At 40.3% G+C, this 16,741-nt stretch overlaps 1 protein-coding gene across 1 annotated transcript in view; it reads left to right on the forward strand.

The window, feature by feature from the left end:
- The first annotated feature begins 8,517 nt into the window (after positions 1–8,517).
- NPFFR2 (neuropeptide FF receptor 2) overlaps positions 8,518–16,741 on the forward strand; it is a 75,695-nt gene continuing 67,471 nt past the window's right edge. The window contains exon 1 of the mRNA XM_043448538.1: positions 8,518–8,688. The gene's annotated coding sequence lies outside the window, so the exon portion shown is untranslated. The remainder of the gene's footprint in view (positions 8,689–16,741) is intronic.

Below are 16,741 nucleotides of genomic sequence, written 5' to 3' on the forward strand. Positions count from 1 at the left end.
TATTCTCAAGCAAATTTTAAGACTAGTAAAAATCAGCTATCTTTTAAAAAGCCCAGAAATAAACCCAGGCACATATGGACATCTTATCTTTGACAAAGGAGGCAAGAATATACAATGGAGAAAAGACAGCCTCTTCAATAAGTGGTGCTGGGAAAACTGGACAGCTTCATGTAAAAGAATGAAATTAGAATACTTCCCTAACACCATACACAAAAATAAACTCAAAATGGATTACAGACTTAAATGTAAGGCCAGGAACTCTAAATCTCTTAGAGGAAAACATAGGCAGAACACTCTTTGACATAAATCGATGCAAGATTCTCTCTGACCCACCACCTTGAGTAAAGGAAATAAAAACAAAAAGAAGCAAATGGAACCTAATTAAACTTAAAAGCTTTTGTACAACAAGGAAAACTATAGAAAAGATGAAAAGGCAGCCCTCAGAAAGGGAGAAAATAATTGCAAATGAAGCAACTGACAAAAAATTAATCTTCAAAATGGATAAGCAGCTCATACAGTTCAATATCAGAAAAACAAACAACACAGCCAAAAAAAGGGGGGGGGGGGCGGCAGAAGACCTAAAGCAACATCTCTCCAAAGAAGACATAAGATGGCCAATAAACACATGAAAAGATGATCCAAATCACTTATTATTAGAGAAATGCATATCAAAACTAAAATGAGATATCACTTCACATTATTCAGAATGGCCATCATCAAAAAAATCTACAAACAGTGAATGCTGGAGAGGATAAAAGGGAACCCCCTGCACAGTAGGTGGGAATGTATACTGGTACAGCCTTTATGGAGAACAGTATAGAGATTCCTTAAAAAAAAAACTAGCAATCAATCTATCATATGACCCAGCAAGAGATTAAGAAGTGGCTAGAATACACAGAAAGTAAAAGTCATTCAGTTGTGTCCGACTCTGCAACCACATAGACTATACAGTTCATGGAATTCTCCAGGCCAGAATCCTAGAGTGGGTAGCCATTCCGTTCTCCAGGACATCTTCCCAACCCAGGGATCGAATCCCACATTGCAGGGGGATTCTTTACCAGCTGAGCCACAAGGGAAGCCCAGAATACAGAGAAGAACTATACAATAAAGGTCTCAACCACTCAGATAACCAAGATGATGCAGTCACTCACCTAGAACAGGACATCCTGAAGTGTGAAGTCGGATAGTTCTTAGGAAGCAATATTACAAATGAAGCTAGTGGAGGTGATGGAATTCCAGCTGGGCTATTTCAAATCCTAAAAGATGGCGCTGTGAAAGTGCTGCACTCTATAGGTCAGCAAATTTGGAAAACTCACCAGTGGTCACAGGACTGGAAAAGATCAGTTTTCATTCCAATCCTAAAGAAGGGCAATGCCAAAAATGTTCAAACTACCATACAATTGTGCTCATTTCACATGCTAGCAAGGTTATGCTCAAAATCCTTCAAGCTAGACTTCAGCAGTTTATGAACTGAGAACTTCCAGATGTACAAGCTGGGTTTAGAAAAGGCAGAGGAATCAAATTTCAAATTGCCAACATTCATTGGATCATGGAGAAAGCAAAGGAGTTCCAGAAAAGCATCTACTTCTGCTTCATTGACTATACTAAAGCCCTTGACTGTGTGGATCACAACAAACTGTGGGAAATTCTTAAAGAGTTGGGATTTCCAGACCACATTGTCTGTCTCCTGAGAAACCTGTATGTGGGACAAGAAGCAACAGTTAGAACCTGACGTGGAACAATGGACTGGTTCAAAATTGGGAAAGGAGTACGACAAGGCTGTTTATTGTCACTCTGCTTATTTAACTTCTATGCAAAGTACATCATGCAAAATACTGAGCTGGATGAATCATAAGCTGGAATCAACTTTGCTGGGAGACATATCAACAACCTCAGATATGCAGATGATATCACTCTAATGGCAGAAAGTGAAAAGGAACTAATGAGCTTCTTGATTAGGGTGAAAGAGGAAAGTGAAAAAGCTGGCTTGAAATTAAACATTCAAAAAACTAATATAACAGCACTCAGTCCCATCATTTCATGGTAAATAGATTGGGAAAAAGTGAAAACAGTGACAGATTTCATTTCCTTGGACTCCAAAATCACGGCAGACAGTGACTGTAGCCGTGAAACTAAAAGATGTTTGCTCACTGGAAAGAAAGTGATGAAAAAACTAGACAGAATATGAAAAAGCAGAGATATCATTTTGCTGACAAAGGTCCATATGGTCAACGCTATTGTTTTTCCATTAGTCATGTACAGATGTGAGAGTTGGATCATAAAGAAGGCTGAACATCGATCAATGGATTCTTTTGAATAGTGGTGCTAGAGAAGAGTCTTGAAAGAGTCCCTTGGACTGCAAGGAGATCAAACCCGTCAATCCTAAAGGAAATCAAGTCTGAATACTCTTTGGAGGGACAATTGCTGAAGCTCCAAAACTTTGGCCACCTGATGCGAAGAGCCAACTCATTGGAAAAGACCCTGATGTAGGGAAATATTGAGGGCAGGAAGAGAAGTGGGCGACAGGGGATGAGATGGTTAGATAGCATAACTGACTCGATGGACATGAATTTGAGCAAACTATGGGAGGTAGTGGAGGATAGAGGAGCCAGGTGTGCTACAGTCCATGGGGTTGCAAAGAGTGGACATGACTTAGCAATTGGACCACAAATGACAAAATAATCCCACTACTGTGCATATACCCTGAGCAAACCACAATTGTAAAAGACACATGTACCCCAGTGTTCATTGCGGCACTATTTACAACAGTCAGAACCTAGATGTCCATCAATAGATGAATGCATAAAGAAGTGGTACATACATACAATGGAATATTACTCAGCCTTTAAAAGAATGGATTTGAGTCAGTTGTTGTGACGTGGATGAACCTAGAACCTATTACACAGAGTGAAGTAAGCCAGGAACAGAAAAACACATATTGTATATTAACTCAGAAATATGGAATCTAAAAAAAAAAAAAATGGTACTAATGAACCTATTTGCAGAGAAGGAATGGAGACTCAGATGTAGAAAATGGACTTGTGGACACAGCAGGGGAAGGAGACCATGGGATGAACTGAGAAAGCAACATTGACATATATCTTGTGTAAAACATCTTGTGTAAAACAGAGAGCTAGTGGGAAGTTGCTATATAACACAGGGAGCCCAGCCTGGCAATCTATGATGACCTCGCGGGAGATGGGGGCAGGGGAGGGAGGCTCAAGTGGGAAGGAATATACATATATAAATATGACTGATTCACGTGGTTGTATGGCAGAAAGCAACATAACAATTAAAGCAATTTTCCTCCAATTAAAAAATACATTTAAAAAAATCAGTTATCTTTGTAAATTTACTTATTCCCTTGTTAAATGTTCATTGGGATTCTATGCTATGGCATTTTGGCAGATTCAGGGATAAAAGCAACAAAATATCAAAACAAATACTTAGTTCACACAATTGATGTTTAAAATCAAGATAGAATGTGCTCATAACCTCTTTTCTTCAAATAGTGCTAAAATTTTCGGATAAAATAACAAGCCAACTGGTTAAGAACAAATTTATCAATTTTTTAAAAATCTGCCAAGCCCTGCACAATCACTGGTCTTTTTTCCCATAAACATGTGCTGGACATACACATAGTATTACTGAAATAGAGACTGAGTTTCCTGAGATAACATAGTAGATATCTTTTGCATGGGTTTATATATCAGATAGGCCAAGGCTTAGCAAATAATTTTGGAAACTGGAAATACTTGATAAGAATAAGTCTACATGCACATCCACAGGTTGAAGTGGGAACTTCCCAGATATGGTTGTTGAGATGCAGGCATGTAGGTGAGAGTCTTAGCCCTAGGTCATAGGATTTTTTTTTTTTTTTTTTAGGTCATAGGATATTGATTGTTGGTAAAACACAAAGTCTTTCTCTCTTACTCCTCTCACCTAAAAGAATTTGATCACTTAAGTCTATGACCCTCACAACCTATGTTTGCCTCATTTCATCCAGCTCTGACCCACAACACCTCCCCTACCCCTACCCCTTGTCACCTATGTCCAATAGTGACTCTTGACTTCTCCGGGCACTGATGCTTGTAGTACCTCCTTTTGGAAACCACTCCTGCTTTGATCATCATGAAACACTTCACATTCTTTTCATGCCTCCCTAATTTCTCCTCATTTATTTTTTAGGCCTCTCTTCCTTTCCCTACCTTTTAGGCATCTCTTAAAACTCTTTACACGAGTTTCTTCACTTTCCAGTTTTTCACTTGCTGAGTCAACTCACACCTACAGATCCAACTATCACTCCTATGTGGATGACTCTCCAAGTCTAAATCAGAAATGTAATCTCTCTGGCACCCTCCAGTTCCATATTTCAGCTGCTTACTTGGTATCACCCTCTGGCTCTTCTGAAAACACTTGAAATTCAATGCGTCTAAAACTGAGTCAGTATTTTCTCCAGGGTGCATATCTGTCTTTAGACTTCGCTGTTTAACACTAATGGTATTAGCATCCTCTGTGTGTGTGTGTGTGTGTGCGTGTGTGTGTTAGTCCCTCAGTTGTGTCCAACTCTTTGCGATCCCATAGACTGTAGCCTGCTAGGCTTCTCTGTCCATGGAATTCTCCAGGCAAGAATACTGGAGTGGGTTGCCATTCCCTTCTCCAGGGGATCTTCCCAATCCAGGGATCGAACCCAGGTCTCCTGCGTTACAGGCAGATTCTTTACCATCTGAGCCACTGGGGAAGCCGATATTAGCAACCTTTAATCATGGAAATTCTAAAACTAGTACAGTGTCAGTTGCCACCTCAGTCTCAATGGCCAATTCCTGCAGCATGTACCTATGTCAAGTATTCTACCCCATCCCTTCTTTTCCAGTTTTTCTGCCTCTTCTTTAACACAGTTCTCTCACCAAGACTACAGAAAATTTCTTGCCCGCTCTCTCTTCCCTGTATAATTGGCCCTGCTTACTGCCTACTCTCAACTGAGCTCTCACTTTGTACACTAGTTGAGGCAAAGCTCCTTCTCCTAAGTTGGTTTAGACCACAGGGACTCATTAATCCCCCATTAGCCTATCCTCCACCCCAGGTACCCAGCCATAGTCCTCAAACCATGGGAGGAAGACGACATAGATCATCTCAAGTAATAGATAGCCCAATGCATACTACACATCATAGAGATGCCAGGAGTAATTAATAAGCTATTGAAGATAGGATTCTTTTATAGAGGTTATTTTCTTCCTACTCATTTTAGCACTACAAGAAATTTATCTCAAATCAACTGCAATCATATCAAATACATACAAATAGCAACATATTGATAACTGATAGCACCATTAATTACTTGATTTTTTCCACTTCCCTATTTACACAAGTTTCTACTTCAGGAAATTTGTCAAAGGAATTGCTTAGTTTGTTGTTGTGTAGTTGCTAAGTCAAATCCAACTCTGCAACCACATGGACTGTAGCCTGCCAGGTTCCTCTGTCCATGGGATTCTCTAGGCAAGAGTACTGGAGTGGGTTGCCATTTCCTTCTCCAAGGGATCTTCCCAACCCAGGGATTGAACCCTCATCTCTTCCATCTCCTGCACTGGCAATCACATTCTTTACCACCGATCCACCTAGGAAGCCCTGTTTTGGCCTTTACCCTAAAGAAAACCTTGCCTTCTTGCAGAAGGCTGATAAATAGATTAAGTCATTTTAGATGATTAGAGCATTTTTTATTCTAAATTGACAACATAAATCCACTCTTACATGCAAAGGATTAAGCTAAATTCTCAAAATTTATGGGTACTTAAAAAACTCAGAGATGCAAATATTTTAAATGTAACAATGTATTGAGTGAAAAAATACTCCTCACTCTAATCCTTTTTCTGTAGTTCTGAAATATCGGCTTTCCGAGAACACTTATGGTTTTGACTTCCTAAGCATTCATCATAACATCGTGATATATTTTTCCAGAAGCAGTGGATTTAATCTTATCACATAACTGTTACTGGAGTTTGGGTAAACAATGATTTTTTTAAGGCAGTAGCTTAAGTGTAAGAATGAGGTCCACTGAAATAGAAACCAAGCATGCAATTAGAAATTATTTTGTATATCTTTTCTAAGATTCAGTCCAACATAAATAAGAGCTTAAGCAGGAAAGAAGTCTGATGAGATCATTCTTTGATTTATCATCATCCCATAGTATTCAGCAAAGCATTCATCACACTGTGGTGACCCCTAAAAAAGGTCAAATGTTTCTTATTTAGAAATTGCCTTGATTGACTCTTCCTTTGTAAAAGTAAAGAAACTAGAGAGTTTAAGAGCCAGTTTGCTCCTGGTGCTTAAACTCCACATTGTTTTGACAGGTTCCATCTCAAAGCACAGCCAGTCATTCATGATCACTCTGTTCAAAGCCCCTCTCCCACCTTCATGTTCTATCTCTGTGAATGAATTTCAATTTTCCTTATGTAGGGTTAGCACAGAATAGTGGATAATCACAACACCATGGAGCTCAGGTAGATTTGGGGTCTGACACTGTTTCTATCACATATTAAATATGTAACCTTGGCTAACTACTAATTTCGCTAAGACCTTGCCATTCGAAGTGTGGTCTGTGGACCAGCAGCATCTGCAACACCTGGGAACTTTTCAAACATGCAAACTTGCAGCCCCATCTGGGAACTTTGGAGTCAGAATGTCCTCTTAAATTCTCCATTAAAATTGTCAACGGGAGAGGAGGAGGGGAGGAGGATAAAGACAGTAGTTTCTACAGGGTGCTGTTTTATAAGATCCAGAAAGTGACTCATAATTTAAGGATTATTACATGACAAGTTTTGTATGTCTTTTAATTTGTAATAGAATTCTTGCAAGCTAGACATTACCTCACTGTCTCATTAAAAGCTTTGCTATTATTCCTAATTCATTTTGATGATCTATTTTTCAAATGGTGGTAAGTAGAATGATATGGGGGTGTGTGTGTGCTCAATTTCTTAGTCGTGTCCGACTCTTTGCAACCCGCTGAACAGTAGGTAACCCACCAGGTTCTTCTGTCCATGGAATTTTCCAGGCAAGAAATACTGGAGTGGGTTGCCATTTCCTTTTCTAAGGGATCTTCTAGACTCAGGGATCTAACCCACATCTACTGTGTCTCCTGCATTGGCAGGCAGATTCTTTACCACTGAGCCACAGGGGAAACCCTATGATATGGAGTGATGGGTCATAATTTGTTTTTTTTTTTACTTTGAGAATTTCTGATTAGATACAGAATGCCTTTCTCTTTTTAGCTTTATTTTGATGAACTGTTACTTCTAAGTCCTGCCTCCTGTTAGTATCTGTTTATCTGTTTAATGTATTTTATCCTAAGATTTCCTATGCCTTTGAATGTGGTTACAAACTCACAACGTGTGACTAGCATCTCTGCCCTGAACTTGATAAAATTTTGGGAAAGACAGCCCTTTCAGGATCCTGAACATGGGATCCAGGTTTAAACACACACATGTCTGAACCTACAAACTTAATCCAAGACCAGAGAATCCTATTTTAAAAGATTTCTCCAAGCAGTTTTTCTTGTATCTCACAATCTGCAGTGATTTAGGCAGAGATATGGAATAAAGAGCTGAATTTTCAGCTTCTGGAGCCTACTATGTCATTTAAAAACAACCTCTGTGATATTGGACAAGCCATTGAATTTTGTGCCTTGGTATGGAATGGAAATGATTGTACACTATGACTTAGCAAGTCTGTTGTGGTTTCCCATAGTTGTCTTTGCTGTGCTATGAAGGTCCAATCTGATAACTTATGCAAACAAAACCCTTCACAGGCTTTCCCCACACCTGACCCTCATCTCTGTTACTCTCCTAAATCACCTTTATCCCTTTCTCATAATTGTACAAACCCCTAAGTTAGCTACATATTAGGCACGATTTCTCTATTAGTAGCTTCCAACAAAGCACATTTTTCTTGTTAGAATCACTGAGTTTTCCTCTCAGGTTCCTTCCTTTCTCCTTCTAATTACAGCATGAATTCACATTTCCACAATTCCAGAGAGGATTTCTTGCAAGCTAAAAGGTCTTTGCAAGAACTCACGGATCAGGTCCACTTTGGAGAAGGGGAGGGTTATCGCAGTCTGCATGCAGCCTGCAAGTAACTCTTTATTCCTAAGAGAATGTTACAATGATGAGGTTTACCAAATGCTTACTATGTACCAAGCACCACCCCAGGCATTTTGCACACACTCATTCAGTTCTCAGATTACCCGGTGACTATTATCAGCCTCATCTGTAGTTTACAATGAAATCCCAGACACAGGGACGCTCAATCACTTGCCCAAAGTATGGAGCCAGGCAATCAAAGACGCAGTATTAGTCATAGTGATGCTTTCTTTCTTTTTGCTGCACATGGATTCTGAATTTCACAAGAAGGTATCCGGATGCCCCTTTATCGGGATGTGAATACTTTCTCTGGGCTCCCAGCAGCTGGCTGCTGCCCCCTGGAGAGTGACGTTACATCGGAGGGGGGCCAGGAGGCAGAGAGCGAGCCAGCGAGCGAGCGCACAGCCCTAAGCGTGCAGCCTGCAGGCAGGCGCCGGCGGGTCCGAGACGCCAGGCGGTGGCAGGTGGAACCCGGACAGGATCATCGGAACCTGTTGCTGAAACCCAACTAGGACGCTTCGACGCCGCTGGGGCTCTGCCCCGGCGTGGTCTGCAGGTAGGGGCGCGGATCAGACTGGGCTGGGGACCCCAGTGCCCGCGGCTGGCTTGGATGATTCGCATTAGCGATTGGGGAGTGTTATCTTGGATTTTGCGACTTTATTCTTTCCACTTTTCCCAAATCCCTTCCTAATCCCACGGGGCACCCACGGGGCAGTGTCTGTGGACTCACAGTCCAGGAAGGCGACCCTTTGGTCACCAGCGTGACTTTTTGGGGCTTCTATGCCCAGGCTGTCCAGACCACTGATGCCCTTTCCCAGGCTCCTAGCGCTGGGATGGAGCTAGGAACGGGGAGGAGGGAGCCACTTTTATAACCTTAAAGTTCTCCAAAAACCCCTCCATAGTAACCCCACCCCTCCCTTTTTTTTTTTTTTTTTTTTATAACTTTCCTGTTGAGTCTTCTTGAAGTCCATGCCTGATATAGTGAGTTTTCTAAACTTCTGTCTACATTTGTGATGATTTGAGCAATGATCTTTGGGTATCTGAGTGAGGCTGCATCATGTATGCTTTTATTTGCCAGAAAGGCTAAAAAATGTGGTTTTTTACCCAGGTCCAGCACAGAGCCCTCAGTGAAGGCACTTGGAGAGATTATTTTTAGCTCTTTCTCAGGAGAAAGGGTTTCCAGACAACGCCAAGTTTAGCCTGTCATTTACCAAAACTCCAGGCATTTGCCAGAGGTTCAGCCCTTGGTCAAAGATAGCATCTGGTGTGGAAAAACAGGAGTGTTCTCTGCTCTGGGTTATGTTTTTTTTTTTTTTTAAGGCAGAGCTATAAACTAAGAAACAAAGATGCATTTGCTTATCCCTTCTTTTGCCCTCAGCTAGATTGTAGATATTTCAAAAAATTATTTAAAGAGTCAAATCTAAGATGGCATAAGTTATAAGAATATGATAGATTTCTTTTCTGATCGAAGTATTAAAAGTTATTTTAACCATGTGTCTAAATTTCTCTTTCCATTATATATCCAAATCATTTTCAACTGATAATGACCAATGATGGGCAAATTCTGGTTTGCAATGTGTGGACACATTTCTGTTTCCAGCTTCAAGCTTCAACCCTAATTATGTAAACCAAAATAGCTTGTGTAAAATAATCTTAATATTTTAAGTTATGATTGAATTTGCAAAACTGCTGTGAAATGCTCAAGATAGAACCATAACCATGAACAGAGAGTTGAGTGGCAACTGTATGCAGAGTTTGGTTAGCATCTTTCATCTGTTAAAAGCTGCTATCATTTAAGAGAACAGGTCTTCACTGTATCCTGCATTATCATCATTAAAAAGTAGTTATTATAATAACCTAAAATGTAATTTCAATATTGCTTGATGATGCATTAATATGTTATTCATATGTTATCTTCTGCTTTTTTATTAACATAAATATTTTTCTAAAATCCATATCATCCAAAAAGATCTTCCTAATAGCCATTTTTTTTGATGTCCATAGGCATCTTCAGGAAAGTTTGACTCTCAAACATTTTTTTCTTAGTCTATCATCTATCTGTCTATTTTATCTGACATTTTTATTCCTGAGCATTTTATGAATACATTACGAAGAATTTAAAAGTCTGTATTAGAAATTTGTTGTTTTATTTTTATGATTCTTTTAAGCCTTTTATAGCTCCTTTTAAGCACACCAGTATTCTTTTTTTACAGATTCAAAGGCTGTAGAATGTATAGATATAAATTTACTATTAACCAGTGAATGATTTGCTCCTTCAAAAATTGTTTATTGTTCTTGTATTTATTGTTTATTATTATTTATCTGTGTGTGTGACTGTTGATAAAAAAAATTCATGAAAATGCCTCTCTGATAAATATTCATGAATGTTTTCACTGTAGTGCCCTAAAGTGGATATCCAGCTGTAATACAGACGTAAGAATAACTGTTCCCCAAAGCATCATATATTAAAAAATAATCATTTTGTAAAATATTACTTTCCTTATACTGGAGAGGGGAAGTTATTTTAAGTGAATACTTTAAAACTGTTGTACATATTAAAAGAAATATGTTCCTAAAATAGATCTATATAGTCTTATATTAATCTTACCAAGAAGTTCTCTTAAACACATGAATTTTATGCCTGCAATTAGCCTGCTGTTGACAGCTGATTTTTCTTTCTTTCCTAATTACCTTTAGTTTTAAGTTCTCGCTCTGGGGGATCAACTGGCTCTTAACTGAATTTTCCAATTGCCTTGAAACTGAACATTCAGGGTCTAGAAGGTCCCTTACTCTATTGAACCAAAGGCAGATGGAAAGATATTGCCCCAACAATGAGTTGCAATGGTCACCACAACAAACAGCTGTTTTGAATGAGTCTCTTGTCCTTTAAGCACCTTGTGGAATTCTGAGATACCACAGTTACAAAAATGAAGAGAGAAAGTTCTTTTCCCAGTCAGGTTTCTCAGTTGGCTCTGTGCCTGAGGCAAATCATTTAACTTGAGTCTAAATTTCTCAAATATAAATGGATAAGTTGGAATATGCTTTCTAAAATCTTTTCACCCCTCTGGGTTTTCCTGTTGCTATGATAAGAGGGCAAACGATCCAGGGTGAGAAGGCATAGATATCTTGTTTTGCTACTTGAAAGCAGCCACCCTTAGGCAAGGCCTGAAAATTCTATAAAATCACTATCTGTCTCAACTGGGCAAGAAGGGATGAATGGAGTGATATAGGTGACTCTGCTGGATGCAGCCTCCGGCACAGCGATGTTCTTTAGGACACCCATCTCTGACAGATCGAAAGTTCTTCTTCTCTCCAGTGGGGAGGAGATGAAAGAAGTGCAGAGAAATTCCTTCCACGTGTTCAAGTGGCTGTTACCAGTCCATGCCTGCGTGCTAAGTTGCTTCAGTCATGTCTGACTCTTTGCGACCCTATGGGCTGGAGCCTGTCAGGCTCCTCTGTCCATGGGATTTTACAAGCAAGAATACGGGAGTGGGTTGCCATTTCCTTCTCCGGGGGATCTTCCTGACCCAGGGATCAAACCCATGTCTCTTATGTCTCCTGCATTAGCAGCAAGTTGTTTACCACTAGCGCCACCGGGGAAGCCCTACCAGTGCAGCTTCTCCAGTGTGTATCAGGGATCAGGACACAGGATGATCAGAGCCTCAAGCATGGTGTGAATGCCTCTTTGATATTTCACCAACTCTCCCCTCACACACAAAAATTCAAAATGAGTCAGGACAGCACAAAAATCCATCTCCATGCCACACAGACTGAGACTTCAGTTCAGTTCAGTCGCTCAGTCGTGTCCGACTCTTTGCGGTCCCATGAATTGCAGCACGTCAGGCCTCCCTGTCCATCATCAACTCCCAGAGTTTACTCAAACCCATGTCCATCGAGTTGGTGATGCCATCCAACCATCTCGTCCTCTGTCGTCCCCTTCTCCTCCTGCTCCCAATCCCTCCCAGCATCAGGGTCTTTTCCAATGAGTCAACTCTTCGCATGAGGTGGCCAAAGTATTGGAGTTTCAGCCTCAGCATCAGTCCTTCCAATGAACACCCAGGACTGATTTCCTTTAGGATGGACTGGTTGGATCTCCTTGCAGTCCAAGGGACTCTCAAGAATCTTCTCCAACACCACAGTTCAAAAGCATCAATTCTTTGGCACTCAGCTTTCTTTATAGTCCAACTCTCACATCCATACATGACTACTGGAAAACTATAGCCTTGACTAGATGGACCTTTGTTGGCAAAGTAATGTCTCTGTTTTAAATATGCTATCTAGGTTGGTCATAACTTTCCTTCCAAGGAGTAAGCGTCTTTTAATTTCATGACTGCAATCAACATCTGCAATGATTTTGGAGCCCCCAAAAATAAAGTCAGCACTGTTTCCACTGTTTCCCCATCTATTTCCCATGAAGTGATGGGACGAAATGCAATGATCTTAGTTTTCTGAATGTTGAGCTTTAAGCCAACTTTTTCACTCTCCTCCTTCACTTTCATCAAGAGGCTTTCTAGTTCATGTTCACTTTCTGCCATAAGGGTGGTGTCACCAGAATATCTGAGGTTATTGATATTTCTCCCAGCAATCTTGATTCCAGCTTCTGCTTCTTCCAGCCCAGTGTTTCTCATGACATACTCTGCATATGAGTTAAACAAGCAGGGTGACAATATACAGCCTTGACGTACTCCTTTTCTTATTTGGAACCAGTCTGTTGTTCCATGTCCAGTTCTAACTGTTGCTTCCTGACTTGCATACAGGTTTGTCAAGAGACAGGTCAGGTGGTCTGGTATTCCCATCTTTTTCAGAATTTTCCACAGTCTATTGTGATCCACACAGTCAAAGGCTTTGGCATAGTCAATAAAGCAGAAATAGATGTTTTTTCTGGAACTCTCTTGCTTTTTCGATGATCCAGCGGATGTTGGCAATTTGATCTCTGGTTCCTCTGCCTTTTCTAAAACCAGCTTGAACATATGGAAGTTCACGGTTCACGTATTGCTGAAGCCTGGCTTGGAGAATTTTGAGCATTACTTTACTAGCCTGTGAGATGAATGCAATTGTGCGGTAGTTTGAGCATTCTTTGGTATTGCCTTTCTTAGGGACTGGAATGAAAACTGACCTTTTCCAGTCCTTTGGCCACTGCTGAGTTTTCCAAATTTGCTGGCATATTGAGTGTAGCACTTTCACAGCATCATCTTTCAGGATTTGAAATAGCTCAATTGGAATTCCATCACCTCCACTAGCTTTATTCATAGTGATGCTTTATAAGGCCCACTTGACTTCACATTCCAGGATGTCTGGCTCTAGGTGAGTGATCACAACATCGTGATTATCTGGGTCGTGAACATCTTTTTTGTACACTTCTTCTGTGTATTCTTCCCACTTCTTAATATCTTCTGCTTCTGTTAAGTCCATACCATTTCTGTCCTTTATTGAGCCCGTCTTTGCATGAAATGTTCCCTTGGTATCTCTAATTTTCTTGAAGAGATCTCTAGTCTTTCCCATTCTGTTGTTTTCCTCTATTTCTTTGCATTGATCACTGAGGAAGGGTTTCTTATCTCTCCTTGCTTTTCTTTGGAACTCTGCATTCAAATGGGAATATCTTTCCTTTTCTCCTCTGCTTTTTGCTTCTCTTCTTTTCACAGCTATTTGTAAGGCCTCCTCAGACAACCATTTTGCTTTTTTGCATTTCTTTTCCATAGGGATGGTCTTGATCCCTGTCTCCTGTACAATGTCACAAATCTCTGTCCATAATTCATCAGGCACTCTATCAGATCTAGTCCCTTAAATCTATTTCTCAGTTCCACTGTATAGTCAGAAGAGATTTGATTTAGGTCATACCTGAATGGTATAGTGGTTTTCCCCACTTTCTTCATTTTAAGTCTGAATTTGGCAATAAGGAGTTCATGATCTGAGCCACAGTTACCTCCTGGTCTTGTTTTTGCTGACTGTATAGAGCTTCTCCATCTTTGGCTACAAAGAATATAATCGATCTGATTTCAGTGTTGACCATCTGGTGATGTCCATGTGTAGAGTCTTCTCTTGTGTTGTTGGAAGAGGGTGTTTGCTATGACCAGTGCGTTCTCTTGGCAGAACTCTATTAGCCTTTGCCCTCCTTCATTCTGTACTCCGAGGCCAAATCTGCCTGTTACTCCAGGTGTTTCCTGACTACCTACTTTTGCATTCCAATCCCCTATAATGAAAAGGACATCTTTTTTAGACAGGCCCTATTCCAGTTCCCTGTCAAGCTGGGTGTCGTTCTGTTCCAGTTTAACACACCAAACACATTGTATCAGGGGAATCATAACAGCTGCAGAACCCCAATCACTCCACTGCAGTAATTTAAAGAAAGAAAGAAACTATAAACAAAATAACACCTAAAATGCCAAGAAATTGGTTCTCTCTTAACTTTGTTGCCACTTAAAATTTAACATGTCTAAATACTACCAATATTTCTTACTTCATTTTCTTTTTGGGCTGTTGAGAGGCCTCATTTAAGTGTCTGCATAAAATCTGGGTTCCACTGAGGCACTTACAGACTAAGGCATCTTCTGCTGGAACTAATGCATCTTTTTCGAGTCTCTCCCAGGAATCTCAATTGACCTTCATTTTCAAAACTCTGAAGGGTCTACCAAGCATATGAGAATATTTTAGTTCTGCTTGTTTTGGAAAACAGTTTCTGAAAGCCAAATGAGATAGTGAAAGCTAATCTTCAGTGAGTTTTGTCAATAAGGAAACAGAGGCTTGGAAATGATTTTGCCCAAAGTAAACATACTGGCTAGACTGAGGAATCGGGATAACGAATTCATGCAGCCTTCAAGTCCATGAGCTTAAATTCAATCCTGCAGGGCTCCCAAGTATATAGTAATAGCACCTTACAATCAAAGTACTTATTTCTGCATATGCCAAGCCTTTCTAAACAAACAAAGCTGCATTCTTAGGAAGAAATAAATATTACAGGCTTGATGAGGTTTCTTATAAACCAAAATAGGAAACATTCATTACTTGTGAAACTTTTTCAAATGCTTGTACCTAAGTCCCACCACTGGACATCAATTGATCTGGAGTTGGCTCTGAGTATTTGTATTTTTTATGTCACTTAGAAGTGAAAAGAATCTACATGGTTGCTCTTAAGTGAAAATAATGGGTTTCAACCCACATTGCTGTTTGCAGACATAAATAGAAGAAACTCAAGTATTATCTGGGAAAAGGGATATTTAAAGAAAACAGAACAAGGGGATAAACATTTTGTGAATCCATTCTCCTTAGAACTCCAGCTAAATCAAATAGTTGTCTATATTAGTTTACTTCCTGTGAACATAAAACTCAATAAGGGGAAATTTCAGATCAAGAAGTTGCTCATGACTTTTAAGATTCTCCTGTTCTTCCGGGAAGAAAACAGCAGGGATCTGTAAGTTTTGCAAACTACTTCCTTTTTCACAGAGCATCATCTCAAACATCCTGTCTCCTTGCAAAACTGAGAGAGCTGTCACCTGAACCCTCCTACTTTCCTTTAAAGTAGGGTATCTTATTTAATGGCTTTTCTCAAAGACTCGAATAAACTGAATTGAACTGAAATAACCTAAATTTTCTAACTTTTCCTTTTCCATTTCATCCCTGTCCCTGCAAGCTTACACAGTGGTACTAAAGTGAAGGTGGGCTCGCTAGGGACGCAGCTTCCTACCCTTAAAAGCAGACTGTATTACATGGTTAACAGGCACTTTCTAGTAGAGTTTATAGCCTCTTGCTTCCTTGGTCCTTTACTCATATCCTCTGGTCGCCTTTCTGGAATTCCTCATCCTCAACAGGTTTGCAAAGTCTTTTTGTCCTTGGATGGCTGCTGATGTCATTAATATCACAGTGCTCCTTCAGTCTTGAAAGTCTTTGGCTAGAATCCTGCTTCTTTGAGGAGATTCATTCTCTTTGTCACCACTTCTTTCACCTTGAAAAGCTACCTTGAGTGATTTCTGACCCAGAGCACTGTTTACACTTCTCCCGCAACTAGCAGCCCTGGGGGTTCACTGAAGACCATGCGGAGCTTGACCAAGTACCCCATCCTGAGCTTGCATTTCATGATATTTTGATTATCCAGGTTTTAGGAACTTCTTCTAATTCAAGTTTTTCTACAGAAGCAGGCCCTCAAAGTTTCTACAGTCTGCAAGCCTGACGAATTCTGAGTCCATGCTTAACACTCATTCTCCTTGTCCTCATGTTCCATTGCCTGGAACATTCCAAACTCAGACCTTCTTACAGCTTTTGGACTTGCCTTCTCCCTACCTGGGAATCTCAAACGTCAGAGTTGCCAAGCAGGAATCAGGTCCAGTATGCTCCTAAGGCTACTTCTCCTCACAGTGTCCTATGGTCTGTGCCTGAGCTACTAAGACCACCTCTGTGCTACTTGAGACCGCCTCTAGTCTGTGGTCACTTGCTTCTGAGCTTCCTTTCCCTAAGGAGAATGTAAACTCCACAAGAGATCAACCTGATGCTTTTACATTAACTCCTGGCTTCGGTGTCTAGAACAATGTGGTGCAAAGTAGAAACTCAGCAAATATTTGCCGAGTGAAGATTTCATTTCCGTTAACCCATCAGATTCTCCTGCTTCCTTTTGCGTG

The sequence above is a fragment of the Cervus canadensis genome, chromosome 26 (genome assembly GCF_019320065.1).
Source record: "Cervus canadensis isolate Bull #8, Minnesota chromosome 26, ASM1932006v1, whole genome shotgun sequence".
Taxonomy (NCBI): domain Eukaryota; kingdom Metazoa; phylum Chordata; class Mammalia; order Artiodactyla; family Cervidae; genus Cervus; species Cervus canadensis.